At 45.7% G+C, this 27,374-nt stretch overlaps 1 long non-coding RNA gene across 5 annotated transcripts in view; it reads right to left on the bottom strand.

The window, feature by feature from the left end:
• Positions 1-2,348: 2,348 nt before the first annotated feature.
• LOC148138486 (uncharacterized) overlaps positions 2,349-27,374 on the bottom strand; it is a 55,415-nt gene continuing 30,389 nt past the window's right edge. For 2 of the 5 annotated variants that reach the window (XR_015753930.1, XR_015753927.1), the window contains 3 exons: positions 27,231-27,329; positions 23,593-23,701; positions 2,349-3,110 (listed from right to left, as the gene is read on the bottom strand). This is a non-coding gene — a long non-coding RNA (uncharacterized LOC148138486). Of the gene's footprint in view, positions 3,111-10,417; positions 10,527-23,592; positions 23,702-25,908; positions 25,987-27,230; positions 27,330-27,374 lie in introns of those variants that run through there. The other 3 variants (XR_015753929.1, XR_015753928.1, XR_015753926.1) reach the window with 3 other exon arrangements.

Genomic DNA, 27,374 nt, shown 5'->3' with positions numbered 1-27,374 from the left:
GAGGAGATTGCAGAGCCATTGGCCTTGATTTTTATGTCCTCGTTGTCCTCAGGAGTAGTGCCAGAAGACTGGAGGCTAGCAAATGTGGTTCCCTTGTTCAAAAAGGGGAGTAGGGATAACCCTAGTAACTATTGGCCAGTGAGTCTCACTTCTGTTGTGGGCAAAGTCTTAGAGAGAATTGTAAGGGATAGGATATATGAACATCTGGATAGGAATATTGTGATCAAGGATAGCCAGCATGGTTTTGTGAAGGGCAGGTCATGCCTCTCAAACCTTATTGAATTCTTTGAGAAGGTGAAAGGGGGTGGACGAGGGGAAAGCGGTAGATGTGGTGTTTATGGATTTTAGTAAGGGGTTTGATAAGGTTCCCCATGGAAGGCTACTTCAAGAAATATGGAGGCATGGCATTGAGGGTGAGTTGGAGGTTGGGAGTAGGAATTGGCTGGCTGGAAGAAGACAGAGGGTAGTAGTTGATGGTAAAGGTTCATCTTGGAGTGCCGTTACTAGTGGTGTTCCGCAAGGATCTGTTTTGGGACCATTGCTGTTTGTCATTTTTATAAATGACCTGGAGGAGGGGTTCGAAGGTTGGGTGAGCAAGTTTGCGGATGATACGAAAGTCGGAGGAGTTGTTGACAGTGAGGAAGGATGTGACAGGTTACAGCGGGATATAGATAAGCTGCAGAACTGGGCAGAAAGTGGCAAATGGACTTCAATGTAGCTAATTGTGAGGTGATTCACTTTGGTATGAGTAATAAAAAGATGGGGTACTGGGCTAATGGTCGGATACTTGGTAGTGTGGATGAGCAGAGGGATCTTGGTGTCCATGTACACAGATCTTTGAAAGTTGCCACCCAGGTAAATAGTGCGGTGAAGGCATATGGCGTACTGGCTTTTATTGGTAGAGGAATTGAGTTACGGAGTCCTGAGGTCATGTTGTAATTGTATCAGACTCTGGTGCGGCCGCACCTGGAGTATTGTGTGCAGTTTTGGTCGCCATACTATAGGAAGGATGTGGAGGCACTGGAATGGGTGCAGAGGAGGTTTTCCAGAATGTTGCCTGGTATTGTAGGAAGATCGTATGAGGCTGAGGCACTTGGGATTGTTTTCATTGGAGAAAAGAAGGTTTGGGGTGACTTGATAGAGGTGTACAAGATGATTAGGGGTTTAGATAGGGTTGACCGTGAGAACCTTTTTCCACGTATGGAGTCAGCTATTACGAGGGGGCATAGCTTTAAATTAAGGGGGGGGTAGGTATAGGACAGATGTTAGGGGTAGGTTCTTTACTCAGCGAGTCGTGAGTTCATGGAATGCCCTGCCAGTAGCAGTGGTGGACTCTCCCTCTTTATGGGCATTTAAGCGGGCATTGGATAGGCATATGGAGGATAGTGGGCTGGTGTAGGTTAGGTGGGCTTGGATCGGTGCAACATCGAGGGCCAAAGGGCCTGTACTGCACTGTATTCTTCTATGTTCTATAACTTGGGATTATAGCACTACTGCTTCACAGCACCAGGTACAAGGTTGGAGTCCAGCTTTGGTCAACAGCCTGTGTGGAGTTTGCACATTCCCCTATGATTGTGTGGGCCCCCTCCAGGTGCTCTGGTGTCCTCCCACAGTTCAAATATTTGTGGGTTAGGTGGATCAGTCGTGCTAAATTGTCCACAATGTCCAGGAATGTGCAGACTCGGTGGATCAGCCACGGGAAATGCAGTGTTACAGGGATGGAGTGCTCCAGGTGGGATGCTCTTTGGATGGTTGGTGGGGTTTGATGGGCCAATGCTCTCCTGCCACACTGTTGGGATTCTATTCTATGATTGAGGAGAAAGCAGGGTGTCCTTGAAGAAGGAGCATCTGGTATGTATCAATGCTCTCGATGCCTTTAGATAGAGGTTGGCATCGCAGGGGATACCGTGCTTTATCTCCACTGCTGTCCCCTCACCCCAACTCTACTTTGATTTGGTCCCTTCCGACTCTGTCTTTTGTTATGGTTTGCTTTGCCTGTAATGGGCTTTGTTTGTAAATATTCAATTGGTTACACGGGTGGTTTCCTGCTGGTGATTATATATTAACAAAACCCAAAATGGCGTAATGATGAACGTGAGAAGTTTGCTCAGCTGTGTGTGATAACACTTCTGGGTAGGAGAAATGGGGGAAAAAGAACGCTTCACAGCTCACAGAAGGAGAACTGAAAAACAGTTAAATCAAACCAAAGGTTCAGACAGGGAGGACTATTTCCCTGGAGTTTGAGTAACTGGAAAGTGATGGTGTCCGGGAATAGACAGGATTTTGTTTTACAGGGCGTTTGAAATTTTAAAAAACTGTTATATTCAGATAGTTTCATTTTTTTTTCTTTTAGTTTTATTTATTGTGGAATAAATAGCTACAATACTTTAAAACCAAAAATTCACAAACCAGGTGTTAAAGACAAATGTTAAATAAAATCCATCAAACCGTCCCTCACTGAAAACTGATGTGGAGGTGCAATCTCCTGGAGAATCCCTGCCCACTTCTTCCTACCCGGGCTCCAAGGCTATATACATACCTGGGAGATAGCAGCAGGAGGCCATTCGGCCTTTCAATCCTGCTCCACCATTCAAGGGAAAACAGCTGACCATGCAGCGCAGTCTCCTGTTCCTGCTGTGTTCCAATCCCCTTTCACTACTTTACCTCAAAGAACTATATCTAAGTCCTCCTTTGGCTTCACTGCCTTTTGTTCCAGTGACGTTGCGGTGTTACTGTGTGGGTGTAGGCAGGGGTAATGTGATGGTGCTGCCTACTGGAGGATGCACTCAGCGTCCCTCATCATCCTGCAGAAACATCAACCAGGATTCAGCAACTAGAGATAGAAACCATTTCCAGGATATGGGCATCACTGGCTCAGCCAGCATTTATTCCCCATCTCTCGTTATCCTTGAGAAGATGGTAGTGAGCTGCTGTCTTGTATCATTCACAGTGCATTTGGTGCAGATAGACCGACAATGCTGGGAGGGAGAGTGTTGCAGGATTTTGGCCGAGTGATTCTCCATCTTTGGTTCTTCAAATTCTGGTTAACTTTATCACGATCGGCAAATGATGTTGAGATTTCAGTCTGCAAACCATCAGCATCTAGCACCCTGTATAAAGAAATATGCACAGATTAGAAATTCAGAGCAGACAATTCTAGTTTCTCTGGAATATCTTTTTCCCCTTTCTTCCCCCAAAGCTGAAACCCTCCAGCCCACTTACTTTCTCCCACCATTCTGACTCTGCTACCCCCTAATGTACACCCTCCCCATTCTCATGGAGTTGTTGATAAATAGGTCTATGCCACCACTTTACGTCCCTGGTTAGACTCTGCACCCTTTCTGGGTTCACTTCCTTTCCCTCAGTTGCTGCAAGTCAATAATGTAACAGCAGAATGAAACCAAAGGAAACAGAAAGGGAGGTGGAAGATCCTGGACAGAAGAGGAACCTTCAGTCTTGCAGAATGGGTCAGATCCTTCTTTGTTTCTTATTGGTCGATTCCAGTGTTATGACGAGTTGGGGATGGACCTTGGTCCCATGTGGGTTTGCTGACACTTTGACCCTCCAACAAATCAATACTACAAGCAAATAAGTTCCTACTCCAGACAATCAAAGTGTGAAATACTTTCCACTAGTTACCCCAAAGCACATGCTCCAAAACTCATCCACATTCTGTACTTGTGCAGTGCCAGGTTTCCCCACAGACGTTTGGTCCCTGCCTCGGAATTTGCGAGTTGCACTCCTCATGCAGGCACTGGAGCCCTGTCTCTGGAACATGAATGAAAAGTGTGGGATAGGGAGGTTAATAAGGCGCAGTTGGTTTTAAGCAGAGGTGGCTCAGTGGCTAGCACTGCTGCCTCATAGCGTCAGGGACCTTAGGCGACTATGTGGAGTTTATACATTCTCCCCATGTTTGCATGGTTTCGTGCAGTTCTCCAGTTTCCTCTCACAGTCCAAAGATGTGCAGGTTAGGTGGATTGCCCATGCTAAATTGCTGACAGTGTCCATTCATGTGCCGGTTAGACAATTAGCCATGGGAAATGCAATGTTACAGGGAATGAGTGGGTCTGAATTGGATGTTCATCATAGGGTTGGTGTGGACTCGATGGATGAATACCCTGTTTCTGCACTACAGGGACTCTATTCTATTCTCATGAGGAAGAATGTACTTGTCTCGATGTGTTGTGAATCTGTGGAATTCTTGATAGAAAATGCGGTGGATGCCAGGACAATGAGCCAATGTAATGAAGAGATACAGATGTTGAATTTGAATGAGATGAAGGGCGAGAGAGAGCAGGTGGGAAAACCCAGCTGAGACCGATGTGAGCTCAATCATCACCATATTAAATAGTGGGGCTGGTTCTCCTGTGCCCAGTGCTCACCTTCTTACGGTAATAACTGGAATGCTGAATCCAAAACTCACCACATTCACCAAAGGAGATTTTCAGAAAATGACAGATAGTCAGGTGGATTAGCATTCCAAGCTTAGATAGTGAGGAAGTATGTAGGAGATAATGATTTTGCAATTTTAAACTGAGGGGAGACAGTGATTTATGGTTTTAGATTGCGTCGTACATTCGCAGCGTCCAGTGTACGCTGTTGTGAATATCTATTCTGTACTTTATTACAAAGCCAAGGTCACTGATAATGAAAACCAAAACACCCAGGAAACATCGCCTCACCTCGTAATCTGATAAAAGACTTCTGATAAGTCTGGCTGAACTTCGAACATAGATGGAAAGCTGGAAGATTAGATCCACTCCCAAGTGGTTAAACAAAAGGAGACTACAATAGGATGAGGCAGGAGTTGGCTAATGTAGACTGGAAACAAAGACTTTATGGTGGGAAAGTTGACGGACAGTGGGGGAATATCAAAGCAACTTTTTGAAGTGCTCAGCAAAAGTATATATCAGGGAAAAGGAAGGACTGTAGGAAAAGGAATAATCTGCCATGGCGGAGCGATTCAGAGAGCACCTCTGGGCCACCCGGACGAACCAACCCAATCACCCTGTAGCACAGCATTTCAACTCCCCCTCCCACTCCACCGAGGATATGCAGGTCATTGGACTCATCCACCGCCAAACCACAACAACGCGACGGTCGGAGGAGGAGCGTCTTATCTTCCGACTGGGAACCCTCCAACCACAGGGGATGAACTTGGACTTCACCAGTTTCTTCATCCCCCCTCCCCCCACCTTGTCTCAGCCGAATCCCTCCAGCCCGGCACCGCCTTCCTGACCTGCAGTCTTCTTCTTGACCTCTCCGCCTCCACCCTACTCCGACCTATCACCTTCACCTTGACCTCTTTCCACCTATCACATTTCCAACGCCCCTCCTCCAAGTCCCTCCTCCCTACCTTTTATCTTCTCCTCCTGAACACTCTCTGCTCATTCCTGAAGAAGGGCATGTGCCCGAAACGTCGAATCTTCTGTTCCCTAGATGCTGCCTGACCTGCTGTGCTGTTCCAGCAATAAAGTTTCAGCTTTGATCTCCAGCGTCTGCAGACCTCAATTTCTCCTAGGAAATAAGAGAGTCTATCAAACTGAAATAGAATGCATACAAATTGCCAAAGACCAAGGAGATTAGAAAAACTTTAAAGATCAACAGAAAGCGAGATGGGATTGGGGGAGAAAAGTGATGAGTAGCTATCCCCTGGGCCAGAATAGCAGTTTACACTGTTAGAGGGGAACCTATTGTGTGGGGAACATATGGCCTCTGTAATTGTTGAAGCACTTAACTGTTACCATAGAGATAATCCTGATCAAGTTACAAATCACAGCACACTCCAAAAGCTTGTACTTCCAAATAATCCTGTTGGACTATAACCTGGTGTTGTGTGGTTTTTAAACTTTGTCCAACCCACCACTGGCTCCTCCACATCAGAATCCTGATAGACAGCCCCACTGAAACTAAAGCACCTGTCAGGCACTTGAGGCAGCCAAAGGGGCGTGGGGGAGGGGTGTGTGGTTTAACCACAAAATGCTGAACTGAACTAGACTTTCAAACTGCCGTTGCCATGGAGATAATACTGAGAGACAGTTTCTATTCAAAGTCCCAAACCACAAAGGTATAAGAATGGGAGCGGCACATCGGACAGGCGGGGAGTTACCTGATGCTGCCTGGAGGTGTTTTGCATGTACACTATCCAGGTAACTGCCATGTCTCATCAATAAAGACTCAAAGAAGAGCTCTCAGAGTTCTGTGCCTAGCTATTCCTATCCAGCAGGGTTCAGGAATATGGGTACACAGCAGTTAGTCTTCAGTGGAGGATATGAAGACCATGCCAGTAATTGATAAGGAGACTGAGGAAGGTGAGGACCTAGAAACAACAGTTATCATGAAAGAGTTAGAGCTGGGCAAGCTAATGGAGCTAAAGGTAGACAAGTCTCTTTGCCCTGATGGAATACATCCCAAGATACCAACAGAGTTAGGGGGAGAAATAGCAAATGGACTTAATCATAGAATCCTACAGCAGAGACAGGCCCTTTGGCCTAAACTGGCCCATGCCGATCAGAATGTCCATCCATGCTAACCCCATTACCATGCACTTGACTCATCTGCTTCTGAAACTTTCCTATCCATGTATTTGTCCAAATGCCCTTTAGATGTTGTTAACAGACCCGCCTCAACCACTTCCACTGGCAGCTCAGTCCATATACATACCACCCTCTGTGGAGAACAGTTGCCCCTCAGGTTCCCTTTTAGTCTTTCTCCTCTAACCTTAAACTGATACCCTCCAGTCCTTAGTTCCCTGGGAAAAAGACTGAGTGCATTCATATTACCCAGACCTCTCATGATCTTATACACTTCTTTAATATATTCCCCCTCAGTTTCCTCTGCGATAAACAAAAAAGGAGAAAGTGAGGTCTGCAGATGCTGGAGATCAAAGTTGAAACTTTATTGCTGGAACAGCACAGCAGGTCAGGCAGCATCCAGGGAACAGGAGATTCGACGTTTCGGGCACAGGCCCTTCTTCCTGAAGAAGGGCCTGTGCCCGAAACGTCGAATCTCCTGTTCCCTGGATGCTGCCTGACCTGCTGTGCTGTTCCAGCAATAAAGTTTCAACTATAAACAAAAAAGCCCTCACTTGTCTAACCTCTCCCTATAACTCAGACCCCTGAGACCTGGCATCATCCTTGTAAATTTCTTCTGCACCTTTCCAGTTTAATGACTGAAACCTACACTGCATCCATCACATTTCCCGTGTTTCCCCACGGCACTGGAACCGACGTGACAACACCAATGGATTACTATCCATGATCGATAATTCACTCCGTTACAACAATTCCATTTTCACAGCTTTTTCCATGATGCAGGAATCCTTTTGTCTTTCTGGTTTCATGGTAAATTGCCCTCATACAAAACCAATCTGGGGCTTAACTGTTCCTGGGAAATGTGCCATGATTTTTTAAACTTTCAAAAACCAAATGAAATCTCTCTCCACAGTCCCCACGCTAACACGGACTTCGCTGTCTCAGTACTTTTTCCAGTCACGCTGACATTTGAAATATTCGTTCACGGGCAGAATGCACACCTTTCCATCCAGACGAAAAGGCCAATGATATCCAGATCGGCACGGATCCAGTAAATATCAAAACTGAACATGAAATTCACTGTGAATTTCTCAACTACAAATCCCCCCTTTCAGTACTCTACAACAGAGAAAACAAAAAGTGCTGGAGATCCTCAGCAGGTCTGGCAGCATCTGAAATGGTGACAGATGCAGGAAACATTGCAGCCTTGAAGAAGTGTTCAGATGATTACACCAGGCATGTGCGCTTGATGACCAATATGGAGAAGATGGGGGCATTGTGTTCAACAGTTTAAGACCAGAGATTCTGACCCCATTTTATTCCGTGTTTCTCTGAGATTCCCTCTTTTCAGAAGCAGGCAGGAGTGGGAAGCAGTGGAGAATGTAAATGATGTGTGACCTTCCTAGTGAGAGGATTCAAGTACAGGAGCAGGGATCCCTTTCTGGAAGGGCCTTGGTGAGACCACACCTGGAGTACTGCGTGCACCTTTGTTCCCCTTTCCCAAGGGGAGCTATCCTGGTTATTGAGATTGAGTAAAGGAAGGTCACCAGCCTGAGTCCTGGGATGTGTAGATAGTTAAGGGCTGCAGATGCTGGAAGTCAGAGTTTATACAATGTGGATCTGGGGAAGTGCAGCAGGTCAGGCAGCATCAGAGGGGCAGGAAAGTTGATGTTTTGGGTCAGGACAGTTTGTCAGTCCGGATGACTAGTCCTGACCCGAAACATCAACTTTCCAGCCCCATCGTATCCATGCTGGTCATCAAGCGTCTATTTATTCTAGTCCCACGTTCTGGCACTCCGTGTAACATCTTGGTGTGATCATCTAAACACTTCTTCAAGGCTGCGATGTTTCCTGCATCTGTCACCATTTCAGATGCTGACAGACTTGCTGAGGATGTCCAGCAATTTATGTTCTTATTGCAGATTTCCACCATTTTGCTGAAGCACATAGAGTCATAGACATGTATACAGCTCCATATTTTGTTGACTCACATTTCTGAGATGGCAGGACTGATGGCTGAAGAGGGACTCAATCTCGTTTAATCCTCCTTTTCTTTGGCTTTCTGAGCTGCTGACTACATCACTAATATTCTACCTCCCATTCCCTGACCCAAATCTGACCCATCTAAGCCGACACTTGATTTCCAAACCCCCTGCCAGACTAGTTAAAACCTCACCAATGGAACTGCAAAAGCCCCCATCAGATTTGTCTCAGCTCTGCCCAGGGGTAACCGGTCAGGCTGGTATAGGACCCACCCAGAAACAGTCCCAGTGCCTGAAGAATCTAAACCTTTCTCTGGTACACCATTTCCCCAGCCACACATCCAGCTGATCTACCCTCTTATTCCTGCTCTAAACGAGCACATGGCACTGGGAGTAAGTCTGACCTTATTACATTTCAGGAGCTACATTTTAATGCATCTCTGCTCTCCCTATATCTAGCTTTCAGGCCCTCATCCCTCTGTTTAGCGATGTTGTTGGTATCTGTGTGTTCCACCACCACGGGCTGTTTAACTCCAGCTCCAGAAAGTCCTGCAGCCGCTCCATGATATCGCGGATCCTAGCTTTATGGAGGTAACATACCATCCTGGATTCATGTCTGTGGTCACAGCAGTGCCTGCCCTAACCCTGAGCATTGAATCTCCTGTCACTATAGCCGTGTTTCCTCTCTTTCCTCCCGCTCTGTGCAGCGTAGCTCTCTGTGGTGGCATGACCCTGGCTGGTGCTGATTTCCCGAGAAGCCACCCCACCCATTCCCACCCTTACAGAATCCCAAGCGGGATACAGTATCTGTATGAGAAGGGGATGACCACTGGGGACTCCTGCACCCCCTTCCTGAGCCTCTTACTTGATCTGATGGTAATACATTCCCTTTCTGCCTGTGTAGCCCTCACCTGCAGTGTGACTAACTCACTAAACGTGCTGTCCATAACATTCTCAGACGCTCCACAGTGAGTCCACTCACAGCTCCAGGTCTGAAAAGCAGTTTCCCAGTAACTGCAGATGGACACACTTGCAGCACACATAGCCATCAGGCACACTGGAAGCGTCCCTTATTTCCCACATTGTACAAGAGGACCACACCACGGGTCTGAGGTCCCCTATCACAACATCTCTCTACATTCATCTCGTTACTCCCATTAAGAAAATTTAAACGCGTGAGCAACCTTCCTTCACTTCAAACATGTACATTATAATAAAAAAAATCTTTACTTCAGCAGATATGTCATACGTTAAAAACTTAAATACTCCGCAGGTATCACTGAGAAATTGGCTGTTCCCATTGGGACCACGTGAATTACTGAATGGCCTGAACTAAACTTGAGTTTCAGCTTCACCTTCTCCCTGTCTCACCTCACTCTGTTTACACCCAACTCCAAAACACTCTCATTGAGCCAAGCAGCACTCTCAGTACAGCCCTGTCATTTTCAATGTCTGCTCATACCTACACTGCCCTCAGCCTCCTGTACTGTTCTAATGCATCTCAATGGGAGCTCAGGAACAGCATCTCATCTTTCAGTTCAGCCCTTTGTAACCCCAGAGTCAACATGGACTTCAGCAGTTTCTGGATGAACAGACAGTTGTCAGAATCTGGAATGTTCCACCTGAAATGGTGCTGGAATTTGAGTCCACAAGGAAATTCAATGAGAAGCTTGCAGGGAATTGGAAGTCGGGAATTTACAGGTTAACATCATGAAGTGGGTGACTGGGACTAAATCTGGCATTTGGATAAATCTGTGCTCTCTCTCAGGCCAATACCTCCTTCCACAGCTGCAGGGCCAAGAATTGAACACATACCCAAAGGGTGCTCTGACCATGAACTTGAACATCTTTCTGCTTTTTGCTTGACAAAACTATTGGTGATATTTTCCCAGACTGAACAAACCTTTCTCGTTCCACAGTTAAATGCCAATGATATTCAGACCCTGATGACTCCACTGACTGTAGAAACTTGTTTTTGAGATCCCAGTCTCAATTATTCTCAATTAATATCCTAGAAAATGAATTCGCAAAACAAAGCTCACAATCAGTGCAAGGTGAATAGTGAAGGCGAACACTTCTCTTGGTATGTGTTTGATGTGTAAACACTCCTCTTGAAATCACCCCCCCCCAAAAAGAGGACATGTGCATGCGCCTTGCTGTACCTTGCCCCAAATACAGATGGCGGCCATAACCCAGGACCTCTCACTGCCTGAGGCCCACAGCTGTTTTCCCCTTTGCTGCAAATGTGGGACCAAGATTTTCTAATTCAGTTTAACGACCTGCACAGAGTGTAACTAAACCCTCCCAGTCTACACTGATACATCTCATCCGGTTTCTGCTGCCACTCTCCCCTTTCCGCCTCCTGCACACACCAAGGGTCATCACGGGTTCTGTGACCCTTCATCAGAACCGAAAACAGCTGGGAAAAGTAGAATCCCTATAGCGTGGAAACGGGCTCTTCGGCCCAACAATTCCACACCCACCCTCTGAAGTTCATCCCACCCAGATCCATTCCCCTCCCTCTTCCTCTCCATTTCCCCAGACTAATGCACATCCCTGAACACTACGGGAAATTTAGCTGGGCCAATTCACCGAACCTGCACATCTTTGGACTACAGGAGATAAGGGTTAAAGAGTAAATAATAGGTAGGGACAGAGTGCAAAGAGAGAAAGGAACATTTGTAAAGACAAAGGAGTGAATAACGATCTGGTGGGAGGGTGGAAAGCTGTTAGTGGAGGAGACAGGAACCTGGTAGCATCTCAGTGGCTGTGGTGGAAATGGTGACTGATGAGTTACATTGTGGCTGCAAAAAGGTCCCGGAGCTTCAAGTTGCCTGTCACTTTAACACACAAGACTGTTCCCTGTCCAACATCTCTGTCTCAAGCTTACTGCAGTGTTCCAGTGAAGCTTGATACAAGCTGGCAGAACACTCCAGAACATACCAAATGATCTCCTATTTCAAGGACTGCAATTTCCCCTCCCATGTGGTCAACAATGCCCTCCAGTGTATCTCCTCCACTTCTCACACCACTGCCTTTGAACCCCACCCTTCCAACCCCAACAAGGATGGGATTCCCCCCACTCCTCACCTTCCACCCAGATACAATACATCATCCTCCACCATTTCCACCACCTACAATCAGACCCCACCAGAGATATGTTTCCCTCCCCTCCCCTTTCAGCATTCCACAGAGACCATTCCCTCTGTGACTTCCTCGTTAGGTCCAAGCTCCCCACCAACCCATCCTCCACTCCCAGCACCTTCGCTTGCCACTGCATGTGGTGTAAAACCTGTGCCCACACCTCCCCCTCACCTCCATCCAAGGCACCAAAGGATCCTCCCACATCCAGCAGAGAATTCCCTGCCCACCCAAACACCTCAACTGTTGTGTCCTTTGCTCTCAACATGGTCTCCTCTACACCGGGGAGTCAGGACACCAACTTATGGAATATTTCAGGGAATATTTCTGGGACATATGCACCAACCAACCCCACCGCCCTGTGGCTGACCACTTCAGCAACATCCTCTCCGCCGCCACGCTGCCAAGGACATGCAAGTCCTGGGTGTCCTCCACCCCCAAATCCAAGCCACCCCACGCCTGGAGGAAGAACACCTCATCCTCGACCTTGGAACCTTTCAACCACACGGCATCAAGGTTTCCTCATCTCCTCTCCCCCACCTTATCACAGACTCAACCCTCCAACTCGGCACTGGCCTCCTGAACTGTCCCACCTGTCCATCTTCCTTCCCAATTATCCATTCCACCCTCTCACCACTACCCCATCTACATCGACCTAGTCTCTTCATAGCTCCCTTCCCTCCAACCTCAAACACCCCTCCCTATTTATCTCTCAGCCCTCTTCCCCCACCTCCCACATTTCTGATGAAGTGCTTACATGCCCAATATGTCAATTCTCCTGCTCCTTGGATGCTGCCTGACCTGCTGTGCTTTTCCAGCACCACAAGCTGGAAGAACAACACCTCATCTCCCAGTCGGGGACCCTACAATCCTCTGGCTTCAACATCAAATTCAATAATTTTAGGTCCTGAACTCTCCCTCGTCCTAGTGTCTTTGCCCCTTACCCCACACACCAGGCCTTGTTATTACATAGCCTGGCATTACACACTACCTATGGTTAGCCACTAACAGTCTCCATAAACAGCTATTCACCCTCCCCCTCAGATCGTTATCCACTCTTTTTCTCCAATTGCTCTTATCTCTCTCTTTGGACTCTATTCCCCCCATCATTTACTCCTTAACCTCTCCCTTCTGCATAAAAACCAACATTTTTTCTCAGTAGCATCAGTTCCTGAGGATTAGTCACCGAATCCAAAATGCGAACCGATTTCACTTCACAGATGCTGCCAGATCTGCTGAGCTTTTCCAGTACTTTCAGTTGATATGTGTGATTTACAGCATCCACAGTTCTTTCAATTTACCCGGAGTATCTAATTCGGGTCTAGCAGACTGAAACAGTGTTTATCAACCTTCCCAGTCCACACCACCTCCATCTCTCTCCCTGTCTCTGCATTCTCTCCCACTCCCTTCACATTCACTGAGTCCCCCCTCACAGTGACACTGCGCCTGCAAAGCTGATGGTCATGTGTTGGCCTGCTGGACCCACCCCTCATTTATTCCCATTGGCTGGAGGATCATGCCAACTCTCCTTTTGGTCTGAAGCTGTGTCAATCAGCCAGGCCCCATTGTGACCTGAGTGGTGGGATCCTCCCAGGTGCATCAGAGGCTGAGGGGTGACCTCACAGAGGTTTATAAAATCAGGAGGGGCATGGATAGGAAAAATAGACAAGGTCGTTTCCCTGGGGTGGGGGAGTCCAGAATGAGAGGGCATAGGTTTAAGATGAGAGGGGAAGAATTTAAAATGGATCAGAGCGGCAATTTTTTTTCCCACCGAGGTTGGTGCGTGTATGGAATCTTCTGTCGGGAAGTGGAGGATGTTGGTACAATTATACCATTTGACATCTGGATGGGTATATGAATAGGAAGGGTGTATGTGCCAAGTGTTGGCAAATGGGACTTAGATTAGGTTGGGATATCTGGTCAGCATGGACCAGTTTAACCAAAGGATGTATTTTCATGCTGTACATCTCTACAGCTCTGCCCTGTGATGAGCTTCATCATTCACAGTGAATGAGGCAGTATCACAGAGCACAGGGGCTGGGAGCTATTCAGCCCATTGGGGCTGTACTCTCTCCCTCTGGAGATAGTGCCAGTCAGTTCCAACTCACCTCCCATTTGGACATAGCCTTCCAAATCCTTCCTTAAAAAGTTAAATTTCAAATTTGTTTTGACAATAGCTACTGAATCTGCATTCAGCTGTCTTTCAAACTGTTCCAGATGCTCAGAACTTAGTGAGTAAAATAATCTTCACATTTTTAACCTGCATTATTTGCCAGTTACCTGAAAGTAGTTACTAAAAATTGTGACGTTAAAAATTTCTCACTCTGTCTCTCTATAAATGAAATATCCTGGAAACAAATCAACTACTGGTCAAAATCACTGCTTAACCTTCCCTGCTCCCAGGAGAATTGTCTGACCTTCTGCTAACTCTCCATAAAAGAGAAACCTATCTTAATTTTAATTTATTAGTGTCGTAGAGATGTACAACACAGAAACAAACCCTTCAGTCCAAATTGTCCATGCCGACCAGATATCCTAAATTAATCTCGTCCCATATGCCAGCACTTGGTCCATAACCTTCTAAACCTTTCCCAATCACATATCCAATGAGATACATTTTAAATGTTGTAACTATACCAACCTCCACACTTTCTCTGGCAGCTTATTCCATACACGTATCACGTTCAGCTTGAAACTTTGTCCCTAATATCCCTTTTCAATCTTTTCCCTCACGCCTGTGCTTTCTAGTTTTGGACTCACTTAAGCAGGAATAAGACCCGAGCTGTTTACCTTATCCATGCCCCTCACGATTTTATCAACCTCTATGGTCACCCCTCAGCATCCGATTCTCCAGTGAAAACAGCCTCAGCCTATTCAGCCTCTCCCTATAGCTCAATCCCTCAACCCTGGAAACATCTTTGCACATTTTTTCTGAATCCTTTCAAGTTTCACAATATCATTCCGATAGTGGGGAGACCAGGACTGAAAGCAGAATTCCAGAAGTGACTGAATCAATGTCCTGTACAGCCGCAAAATGACGTCACAACTCCTGTACTCAAAGCACTGACCGATGAAGGCAAGAATACTAAACACCTTCTTCACTACCCTGCCTATGATTCCACTTTCAAGGAACTATGAACCTGCACTCCAAGATCTCTTAGTTCAGCAACACTGCCCAGGACCTTCCCATTAAGTGTAGAAGTCCGGCCCTGATTTGTTTTTCCAAAATGCAGAACCTCACATTTATCAAAATTAAACTTCATCTGCCACTCCTCAGCCCATTTGATCGGAGTCTCATTGTACTCTGAGGTAAATTTACTGTCCACTGCACCTCAAATTTTGGTGCCTACTGTAAACCTACTAACCATAGCTGTTATATTCACATGGAAATCACTGATATAAATGACAAAAAGCAGTGGACCCAACACCCAGCCTGACAGCATTTTGCTCACCACAGGTTTCCAGTCCTAAAAGCACCCTCCACCAAGACACTGACTGCTCAGCAAGGTTAGAGCTCATGGAATACAGGGAGAACTAGCCAATTGGGATCCAGAACTCGCTCAAAGGCAGAAGACAGAGGGTGGTGGTGGAGGGTTGTTTTTCAGACTGGAGGCCTGTGACCAGTGGAGTGCCACAAGGGTTGGTGCTGGATCCACTACTTTTCCTTTTTTTATATGAATGACTTGGACGTGAACATAGCAGGCATAGTTAGTGAGATGACACCAAAGTTGGAGGTGTAGTGGACAGTGAAAACAATTACCTCAGAGTACAACGGGATCTTGATCAGATGAGTGAATGAGCTGAGGAGTGGCATTTGGGGAAATCAAATCTTAGCAGGACTTATACACTTAATGGTAAGGTCCTGAGGAGTGTTACTGAACAAAGAGACCTTGGAGTGCGGGTTCATAGCTCCTTGAAAGTGTAGCCACAGGTAGATAGGATAGTGAAGGCGGCATATGGTTAGAACATTAAGTACAGGAGTTGGGAGGTCATGTTGTGGCTGTACAGGGCATTGGTGAGGCCACTATTGGAATATTGCGTACAAATCTGGTCTCCTTCCTATCGGAAGGATGTTGTGAAACTTGAAAGGGTTCAGAAAAGATTTACAAGAAAGTTACCAGGATTGGAGGATTTGAGCTCAGCTGGGGGTTGAATAGATTTTGAATAGACTGGGGCTATTTTCCCTGGAGCGTCGGAAGGTGAGAGGTGAGCTTATAGAGGTATATAAAATCATGAGGGGCATGGATAGGATAAATAGACAAAGTCTCTTCCCTGGGGTGGTGGATCCCAGCACTAGAGGGCATAAGTTTAGGGTGAGAGGGGAAAGACTTTAAAGAGACTTGTGGGGCAACGTTTTCACAGAGGGTGGTACGTGTATGGAATGAGCTGCCAGAGGAAGTGGTGGAGGTTGGACGAATGCAACATTTATAAGGCATCTTGATGGGTATATGAATAGGAAGGATATGGGCCGGGTGCAGGCAGGTGGGACTACATTGCGTTGGGATATCTGGTCAGCATGTACTGGTTGGACCGAAGGGTCTCTGCTTCTGTGTTGTACATCTATGACTCTTTGATCTTCCAAACAATTTTGTATCCAAATAGCTAGTTCCGCCTTTATTCTATGGTGTTGAACTTGCTAACCAGCCTGTTCTGTGGAACCTTGTGTCTTTCTCAAGTCCAAGTTAATGACTTCCATGCACAAAGCCGTGCTGACTATCCCTAACCTTTTCTTGCCTTTCCAATGACATGTAAATTCTGTCCCTGAGAATCCCTTCCAACAACTTGCCTGCCACTGACTTCAGGCTCACCGGTCTATAGTTCCCTGGCTTTTCCTTACTACCTTTCTCAAATAATGATTTGGAGATGCCAGTGTTGGACTGGGGTGTACAAAGTTAGAAATCACACAACACCAGGGTATAGTCCAAACGGTTTAATTGGAAGTACACTTCCAAATAAACCTGTTTGACTATAACCTGGTGTGTGATTTTTAACTTTCTCAAATAATGGCACCCATCTTCCAGCACCTTGTCTGTGGCAATCGATTATACAAATACCTCAGCGAGGGGCCCAGCAATCACTTCCCTGGCTTCCCACAAAGTTCTGGGATACACCTGCTCAGATTCCTGGGATTTATCCACCTTTCTGCTTTTTAAGACATCCAGTACCTCCTCCACTGTAATATGAACAATTGCCAAATTATCACTATTTATTTCTCCAAACTCTCTAGCTTCCATATCATTTTTCAGTAAAAACTGATGTGAAATACTTACAGAATCTCTCCCACCGCCTGCGGTTCCATAGACAGCCTTACTGATTTTTGAGGGTTGCTATTCTCTGCCTGGTTACTCTTTTATCCAGCCATCCCTTTCCCTGGAAATAACCTCCCGCAAACAAATTTTGCAAGTTCTTACCTTGTGCCATCGAAATTGTCCAATTTAGAAGGCTACCTATTAGATCTGGTCTATTATTTTCTGTAACTATTTTAAAGCTAGTAGAATTATCAGAGAATCCAGACAGCTTGGAAGCGGGCCATTCAGCCCATCACATCCACACTGAACATCAGAGCCTTCTACCCTCCCCCTATAACGTTGCAATTCCAATGAGCAATCCACCTGGCCAGCACATCCCTGAACACTATGGGCAATTCAGCCTGGATAACCCACCCATCCTACACATCTTTGGACTGTGGGAGGAAACCAGAGCAACCAGACGAAATCCAAGCAGACAACCACAACAAGGTGATCACCCCTTTCTTATTTCCCAATTCTATCCAAGTAACTTCACTGGAAATACTCCCAATATCCTCCCTGAGCACAACCATAAAGGTATCCCTAATCCAAAACGCCATTCTGCCTCCTCTCGTTCCCCCTTTCTATCCTTCCCATTGCACCCTAGAACATTAAGCTGCCAGTCCTATCCATCACTGAGCCACGTTTCTGTAATATCCATGATATCCCAGTCCCATGTTCAAAACCATATCCTCAGCTCATCTGCCTTCCCTGACGGGCCTCTTGCACTGGAATAAATGCAGTGAAACTGCTCTGTCCCACCTCGTTCTGTGCCTTGCCCTTGCCTGCCTTGACTGTCTAACTTCTCAACTGTACCAGCCTCAGACATACCTCTTCTCTCACTATCTCTTTAGGTTTACCCCCCACTCCCTCACTGGTTTAATGCCTCCTGAGTAGCACTAGCCAATCTCCCTGCCTGGATATTAGACACCTTCCAATTCAGGTACAATCCATCCTTCTTATGCACGTCAATTCTACCCCAGCAGAGATTCCAATGATCCAAACATGGCAATCCTTCTCCCCTGCACCAGATCCTTAGCCACACATTCATCTGCTCTATCCTGCTGTTCCTACTCTCACTAGCATGCGGCACAAAGAGTAATCCAGATATTACTACCCACGAAGACCTACTTTTTATCCTCCAGGATAATTTGCTATATTCTCTCGTCAGAACCTCATCCTTTCCTCTTCCGATGTCATTGGTACTAATGTACAATGAGCTCCCACTGATCATACTCCCTTTTGAGAATACTCTGCTCCCTCTCCGAGACATCCTTGTCCCTGGCACCAGGGAGGTACCACCCATTCTGATGTCTCACTGTCAGCTGCAGAAACGGCAGTCTGTGCCCTATACCAGAGAATCTCCTATCACCATCGATCACCAGGAACCTCATATACCTCACATTACATTGGAGCCAGTCTCTGTACCAGTATCTTGCTTGTCAGTGCGATATGCCCCTGAGAGGGTGACCTCCGACGCTTTCCGAAACAGTGTACTTGTTTGAGATCAATCAGCCGGGCCCCATTGTGAGGTAAGTGGTGGGATCCTCGCTCTCTCTGCCCTGTGATGAGCTTCATCATTCACAGTGAATGGGGCAGTATCACAGAGCACAGGGGCTGGGGCTATTCAGCCCATTGGGACTGTACTCTCTCCCTCTGGAGATGCTGCAAATCTGTCCCAACTCCCCTCTCACTTGCTCAAAGCCCACTAAGTTTTCCTTAAAAGGTAAAATTATAAATCTGTTTGAGAATACCTGCTGAATCTGTGTCCAGCTGCCGTTCAGCCTATTCCAGGTGCACAGAACTTACTGGGTGAAATAATGTTCCCATTTTCACTCTGCATTATTTGCCAGTTACCTGAAAGTAGTCACGAAAAATTGTGATCGTGCTAACAATTCCTCTCTCTCTGCAAATTAATTGTTTGGAAACAAATCTGCACCTGGTCGAAATCACTGCTTAACCGTCTCAGCTCCAAGGACAATTATCTGTGCTTCTGCTCGCTCTCCACAAAAGAGGAACGCATCTTAATTTATTAGTGTCATAGAGATGGACAGCACAGAAACAGACCTTCGGTCCAATTCGTTCATGCCGACTCGGAATCCTAAACTACTGGAGTCCCATTTGCCAGCTATTGGGCCCTATCCCTCAAAACCCATCCCATTCACGGATGCCTTTCAAATGTTGTAATTGTATCAGTCTCCACTACTTCATCTGGCAGCTCATTCCACACACACACCACACTCAGCTTGAAAACGTTGCCCCTTAGATCCCTTTTAAATCTTTGCCCTAGCAACTTAAGCCCATGTGCTCTTGTTTTGGACCCACCTCACCTGGGGGGGAAAGACCCTGGCTGTTCACCGTATCCATGCCCCTCACGATTTATAAATCTCCATAAAGTCACCTCTGTCTTTGACTCTTCAGGGAAAATAGCCCCAGTCTCTCCCTGTAGCCCAAATCCTTCAACCCTGGCAATGTTTTTGCAAATCTTGTCTGACTCCTTTCAAATTTCATAACATCCTTCCCAGAACAGGGATATTCGAACTGAAAGCAGAATTCCTGAAATGGCTTAATCAATGTCCTGTGAAGCCACAATATGACGTCCCAGCTTCCGTATACAATGCATTGACCAATAAATATAAGCATACCATACACCACCTTCACTAGTCTGCCTACCTGCAACTCTACTTTCAAGGAACAATGAACCTGAACTCCAAGGTCTCTTTGTTCAGCAACACTCCCCAGGACTTTACCATTAAGTGCATAAGTCCTGTCCTGATTTGCCTTTCCAAAATACAACAGCTCACATTTATCTAAATTGAACTCAGTCTGCCATTTTCCGTTCCAATGGCCCATCTGAACAAGATCCTGTTGTATTCTGAACTAACTTTCTACACTGCCCACTACACCTCCAATTTTAGTGTCTTCTGACCATATCTCATATATTCACATCCAAGTCATTTATTGAAGGCCCCAATATCCATTGCTGCAGCACACTGCTGCTCACAGGCCTCCAGTCCACAAAACAACCCTACATCACCACTCTCTGTCTCCTACCTTCAAGCCAGTTTTGTATCTAAATGGCTCGTTCTCCCAGCATTCCATGTTATCTAACCTTGCTAACCAGTCTGCTTTGTGGAACCCTGTTCAATTCCCATGGAGACAACGTTCACAGGCTGCCATCATCAATTGTCTTTGTCACTTCTTCAAGAAACAAAACACACTCAAGTTAGTGAGACACGATTTTGCACAAAGCCACTTTAACTCTCCCTAATCAATTCCAAATACACGTATATCCTGTCCTTTAGAATCCCTTCCAACAACTTGCCTGCCACTGACTTCAGGCTCACTGTTCTCTTGTTCCATGGCCTTTCCTTACCACCTTTTCAAAAATAATGGCACCTCACCTGTCGCTATCAATGATACAAATATCTCAGGAGAGGCCCAACAATCTTAACGGAGGACAGAGGGGGTTAGGGAGGATATTCCAGAGGTTTGTGTCCTTGGCAGCTCCAATTGTGGAGTGATATAGGTGGGGAATAGCTGTCAACGGAGACAATTAGTGGTTAATCGTGGGTAGTGTGTAATGGCAGGCAATGTGATAACAATGTGTGTGAGTTAAGGTTGGAGGGGTGGGGTTCAAGGGCAGTGGTGTCGGAAGTGGAGGAGATACACTGGAGGGCATTGGGGTTGACCACATGAGAGGGGAAATTGCAGTCCTTGAAATATGGTCCATTTGGTATGTTCTGGAGTGTTCTGCCAGCTTGCATCAAGCTTCACTGGAACACTGCACCTAAGCATGAGACAGATGTTGGCCAGGGAACACGCTCGCGTGTTAAAGTGGCAGGCAACCGGGAGCTCAGGGTCTTTTTTGGCCTGAGAGGGAGCACAGATTGATCCAAATTGCACTTCATTTCTTTGTAGGAACTGTCAGATTTAGTCCCAATCACCCACTTCATAATGTTAACCTGTAAACTCCTTATGGACTCAAATCCTAGCACCTTTACAGGTGGAATGTTCCAGATTCTGATAACTCTGTTCATTGAGAAAAATGATCCCTTTTAAATCTTTTCCCTCTCATCTTAAGCCTGTGTCCTCTAGTTCTGAACCCACAGAACCTGGGAAAAAGTCCCTGACTGCTCACCTTATCCAGGTCCATCATGATTTTATAAACATTTATAAGGTCACCTCTCAATCTCTAACTCTCCAGGAAAAATAGTCCCAGCCTATTCAGCATTTCCCAATAGCTCAACCCGTCCAACCCTGGCAAAGTCCTTGCCAACCTTTTCTGAAACCTTTGAAGTTTCACAACATCATTCCGAGAACAGGGAGATTGGAACTGAAAACAGAATCCCAGAAGAGCATTAATCAATGTCCTGTACAACCACAATATGACGTCACAACAGCTGCATTCAATGCATTGACCAATAACAGGGAGTGTACCAAACACTGCATTCACTACCCGCCTACCTGTGACTCGACTTTCAAGGAACTATGAACCTACACTCCAATGTCTCTTTGTTCAGCAACACTCCCCAGGACTTTAAGTGTATAAGTCCTGCCCAGATTTGCCTTTCCGAAATCCAACAGCTCACATTTGTCTAAATTGAACTCCATCTGCGCCATTGGCCCATCTGATCAAGATCCTGTTGCATTCTGAACTAACCTTCTTCACTGTCCACTACACCTCCAATTTTGGTGCCTTCTGTAAACCTACTGACCATACCTTACACATTCACATCCAAGTCAATTATTTAAGGACCCAATATCGATCCTTGTAACACACTGCTGCCCACAGGCCTCCAGTCCGCAAAGCAACCCTCCATCACCACCCTCTGTCGCCTACCTTCAAGTCAGTTTTGTATCCAAATGGCTTGCTCTCCCTGCATTCCGTGTTATCTAACCCTGCTAACCAGTCTGCTTTGTGGAACCTTGTTGAATGTCCACATAAACAACATTCACCGCCTGGCTTCATCAATTTTCTTTGTCACTTCAAAACATTCAGTTAAGTTAGTGAGACATAATTGTGCATGTACAAAGCCACATTGACTGTCCCTGATCATTCCTTACCTTTCCTAATAGATGGATATCCTGTCCCTCAGAATCCCTTCCAACAAACTTGCCTGCCACTGACTTCAGGCTCACTGTTCTCTTGTTCCATGGCCTTTCCTTACCACCTTTTTAAAATAATAGCACCTCACCTGTCGCTATCAACGATACAAATATCTCAGGAGAGGCCCAACAATCACTTCTAGATTTCCAGAAAGTTCTGGGATACACCTGATCAGGTCCCAGGACTTTATCAACCTTGATGCCACTTAAGACATCCAATACCACCTCCTCTGTAACATGGACACTTTTCAAGTTATCTCTGTTTATTTCTCCAAACTCTTGAGTTTCCATATACTTCTCCAGTAAAAATGACATGAAATATTTGCATATCTTTCGCACCCCCTGTGGTTCCATAGACAGCCTTATTGATCTTTAAAGGGTCCTATTCTCTGGTCCAGTTAATCTTTTGTCTGTGATATATTTGTTTAATCTCTTTGGATTCTACTTAAACCAGTGCCTGAAGCTATTTCATGTCTTATTTTTGCTCTCCTGATTTCCCTCAAGTATAAAAGCATGATCCTGTACTCCCAATTCCTCTGCCTCTGCCATATCTGCTCCAAGGAGGAGCAATTCCACCCCAGGACATCCCAGAAAGGCCTCCTACTTCAAGGACCACAATTTCCCTCTCACCTGATCAACAATGCCCTCCAATGCATACCCTCCACTTCCCACACCTCCACCTTTATCCCACCACTTCAAACACAATAAGATTATAACCCTGCAATCTTCACCTTCCACCCCACTAATCTCCAGATACAGTGCATTATTTCTGCTATTTCTGCTACCTAAAGTCAGATCCCACCACCACAGACATATTTCCCTCTCCATCCCTATCTGCGTTCCACAGAAACCATTCCCTCAGCAACACCCTCGTTAGGCCCACCCCCTCCCACCAACCCATGCTCCACACCCTTGACCCTCCCTTGCCGCCACGGGAGATGTAAAACATGCGGCCACACCTCCCTCTGACCTCTGTCCAAGACCCGAAAAGGATCTTTTCACATCAGGCAGAGATTTCTCTGCACATCCCAAAACCTCATCTACTGCATCTGGACACTATGGGAAATTTAACAGGATTCATCCAACTAACCTACACATCTTTGGACTGTGGGAGCAAACTGGAACACCCGAAGGAAACCCTCACAGACACTGGGGAGAACGTGCCAACTCCAACACAGGCAGTCGCCTGAGGCTGGAATCAAACCCAGGTCCCTGGTGCTGAGGAAGCAGCGCTAACCACTAAGCCACAAGATCTTTGGTGCTGATGTGCTGCCCCACTGATAACTCAGTCACTCACCCTGCCTCATTTTCTAAGTGGCAGTGATAATGGAGTGAAATTATCGCTAGACCGTTAATCCCGAGAAACAGATAACGCTCTGGGGACCTGGGTTTGAATCCCATCACGGCAGATTTTGGAACGTGAATTCAATAAATATCTGGAAAAAATAATTTTGTGACAACAATGAATCCATTGTCAATTGTTGGGAAATCCCATCTAGTTCACTCATGACCTTTAGGGAAGGAAAATGCCATCCTTACCTGGTCTGGTCTGCATGTGACTCCAGACCTATAGCAACGTGGTTGATTCTTAACTGCCCTCTGGGTAAACGAAGCAATAAATGCTGGCCAAGCCAGTGACAGCCTCATCCTGTGAATGAATAAAGAAAACAGGTCAGGTTTTGTTCCTTCTCTAGTAGGTACATTCTACAAACTGAATCTGAAATGTTCTCGTACACACTGAACAAATACCTTTCCATCCAAGCCCTTAACACTACAGCACTCCGAGGCCATATTGGTAAAGTTAAAACTCCTTATCATTGCATCCATATTATTCTTACAGATAACTGAGGTCTCCTGGTAAAATTGTGTCTCAATTCCCCGCTGACTATTGGGAGAGAGTCTATAATACAATCCCAGTAAGATGGTTATCCCTTCCTTATTTCTCAGTACCACCCAAGTAACTTGCCTGGATGTACTCCCAGGAATATCCTCCCGAAGCCCAGCTGTAATGTTATCCCTAATCAAAGACGCCACTCCCCCTGTACTGTTGCCCCCTTTCTATCGCATCTACACCCTGAAATATTAAGCTGCTAGTCCTATCCATCCCTGAGTGATGCCTCTGTAATTGCTATAATATCCCAGTGCCATGTTCAAAACCATACCCTGAGTCCATCTGCCTGACCTGTCAGACCTCTTGCACTGAAATAAATGCAGTGTAACTGGTCCGTCCCATTTTATTTTGTGGCTTGCTCTTGCCTGCCTCGACAGTCTAATCTGAACAGTACCAGCCTCGGACATACCTCTTTTCTCACTATCTCTTTAGGTTTATTCCAACTCCCTCACTGGTTTAATGCCTCCCGAGTGGAACTAGCAAATCTCCCTGCTCATCAGGACCCCATACTTTCCCCTTCCTATGCCATTGGTACCAATGTACAATGTCCTCCCACTGGCTATTCTCCCCTTTGAGAATATTCTGCACCCTCTCCAAGGCATCCTTGACCCTAGCATCAGGGAGGCACCACCCCATTCTGATGTCTCACTGTCAGCTGCAGAAATGGCAGACTGTGTCCCTGACTAGAGTGTCCCCTATCACCATCGTTTGTTTGGAACTGGGTATACCTTACATTATGTTAGAGCCAGTCTCAGTAACTTGGCAGTCAGTGCTATATTCTCCTGAAAGTCTATTACCCCCTACATTTTCCAAAACAGTACACTTGTTTGAGCTGGGGATAACCACTGGATATTCCTGCAGTACTTGCCTACCCCTCCTAGCTTTCCTGGAGGTAACCCACCTACCTGGCTGTATCTGCAGTATCCTGCAATCCTGAGACTGCCACCTCTCACACCCCTGACCCCTGTCAATTCCTCACTGCCTTCAATCACTCCTTCACCAATCCATGTGATCTGATAGGATTTACAAAAACACTTCCTGCTGACACAATCATCAGGATCATTGAAACTCTCTCTAAACTCCAACATCCGACAGGAACAGCATACCAATCTACAACAGGCCATCTTTCTGCCTTAACAATCTACAGACCAAGACAAAGGCACAGTCTTACTGCTCGAAAAATACTCCCGAGAATAACTTAATGCTTACGCTTTATATTTTAAACATTTAAACAACAGACCGAAAGACATGAAAAAGAAACCCTCACCTTTCTCACTATTAATATAATAAAACCGTCTAAAATTGATGTTTCAAGAGACTGAAACCCACTGAGCTGATCCTGGCTGTGAGCAGCTCAGAGAGCGAGGTCTCTCTGAGGGCAGCTGTGAAATGTCACTGTTTGTTTCTCTTTTCTCCAAGCTGCATTTCCAGAGAGGTTTATACCTTCACAAGAAGTCAGCTGGGAGAGGTCACTGCTCAGTTTTATTCACTGGAGGTTGCCTTTGCTGCCCAGACCAGTATTTATTGACCATCTTTATGTGTCTTGGAGAAATGGTGGTGAACGGCCTCCCTGAAATGCTGCAGTCCATATACACCACAGTGATGTTTGGACAACAATCCCCCACTAGACCCACATCCCTCTCTGTCTCTGTAATCCCCCTCCAGCTTCAGAAATTGCATGTGTGTAATTTTACCTCAAATTGTAGAATGATGGAGCTTTTTTTAAAAAAATACATTGCTAAAAAGGAAGGCAAAGGCCAGATGATATTCTTGCTAGACGAGTAATATGAGCAATGTTCCGAGGATTAGGGTTAGATGGTAGCATCATGGCTGATGGTGGCATCTGATATCAATAAAATCTCGAATGAAAAGGCTCATGATGACCATGAAACTATTATCGACTGTTAGGAAAAAACCCATCTGGTTCACTAATGCCCTTTAGGGAAGGAAACTGTCATCCTCACCCGGTCTGGCCAACATGTGACTCCAGACCCACAGCAATGTGGTTAACTCTCAACTGCCCTCAGGGTAAACATCCACATCTGAGTGAATAAACAAAAAGAGATTTATATTTAAATCGCAGAGGAAAGCTTTTTTAAAAATTGTGTTTTCAAACTTTAAAAAAAAATTCACCTTGGTCGGATGGCACTATAGACGCTGCAATAATCAGGGAGAACATAAGGAACAAATATACAGAGAGATCTCCGATATACAGTCACAACAATAAGGTTATAGTAGTAGGTGATTACGATAGTGTGAAAGGTTTGGTTGGTAAAGAATGTGTTAAATGAGTTCAAGAAATGTTCTTTATCAATATTTAAATGTTCCTATCAGGAAGCAAGCAACACCTGACCTTTTCTTGTCTGATCAGACAGGGCAAGTGACGGAAGTGATAGGACAGGAACAGTTTGGGTGAGAGGTAATTGTGGGCACTATGGAGAAATAGTTGTGTAATCGATAACTACAGGTGAGCTGCCTGATGACTGGAGAGTGGCTAATGTACCTTTGTTCAAGAAGGGGTATAATGAGCAGCCTAGGAACTGTAGACCTCAGTGGTGGGTAAGCCGCTGGAGGCGATTCGGAAGGATAGGATTTGCATGTATTTGGAGAGTTAAGGAATGATTAGGGACACTCAACATGGTTACTTAACAGGGTGTCTCACAGACTTGATGGAGATTTTTAAGGTAGTCACCAAGAAGATCGATGAGGGCAGAGTGGCAGACATTGTTTATTTGGACTTTAGTAAAGCCTTTAAAAAGGTTGTGCAGGGGAGACGAAGTTGTAAAGTTCGATCCCATGGGATTCAGCAAGAGCTTGCCAACTGGATACAAAATTAGCTTAACAATAGGAGACAGTAATAGTGGAGGGTTGTTTTTCACACTGGAGGCCCGTGACCAGCAGTGTTCTCCAGGAATCGGTGCTGGGTCCATTTTTGTTTGTCATGTGTGTAGATGGTTTGAATTAGAATATACAAAGCATGGTTTGTTTGTGGGTGACATCAAAAACTGTTAAGGTAGACAATAACAAAAGGTTATCCACGAATACAGAGGGATCCTGATCAATTGGGTGAATGGGCTGAAATGTGGCAGATGGAATTTAATTTGAATAAATGTAAGATATTATATTTAATAAAACAAACATCTCCTTTAGCCTCATTTAATTAATTACACTAATTAAAAGTAAGGCCTTGAGAAGTGATGTGGAACAAAGAGACCGAGGAGTTCAGGTCTTTGCAGTTTGTGTCACATGTAGACAGGGTGGTTAAGTGGGTGTTTAGCACGCTTACCTTCATTGCTCAGACCTTTCGGTATAGGAGTTGGGACACTGTCATGAGGTTATACATGATGTTGGTGAGGCCTCTTCACTGTGTTCAGTTCTGGTCCCCCTGTTAGAGGAAGGATGTCATTAAATTGGAGAAGGTTCAGAAGAT

The sequence above is a fragment of the Chiloscyllium plagiosum genome, unplaced genomic scaffold (genome assembly GCF_037043375.1).
Source record: "Chiloscyllium plagiosum isolate Xiang-an unplaced genomic scaffold, Cpla_swu_hap1 HiC_scaffold_40, whole genome shotgun sequence".
Classification (NCBI taxonomy): domain Eukaryota; kingdom Metazoa; phylum Chordata; class Chondrichthyes; order Orectolobiformes; family Hemiscylliidae; genus Chiloscyllium; species Chiloscyllium plagiosum.
The sequence above is the reverse complement of the archived record's forward strand: the minus strand, read 5'-3'. Positions and strand labels throughout refer to the sequence as shown.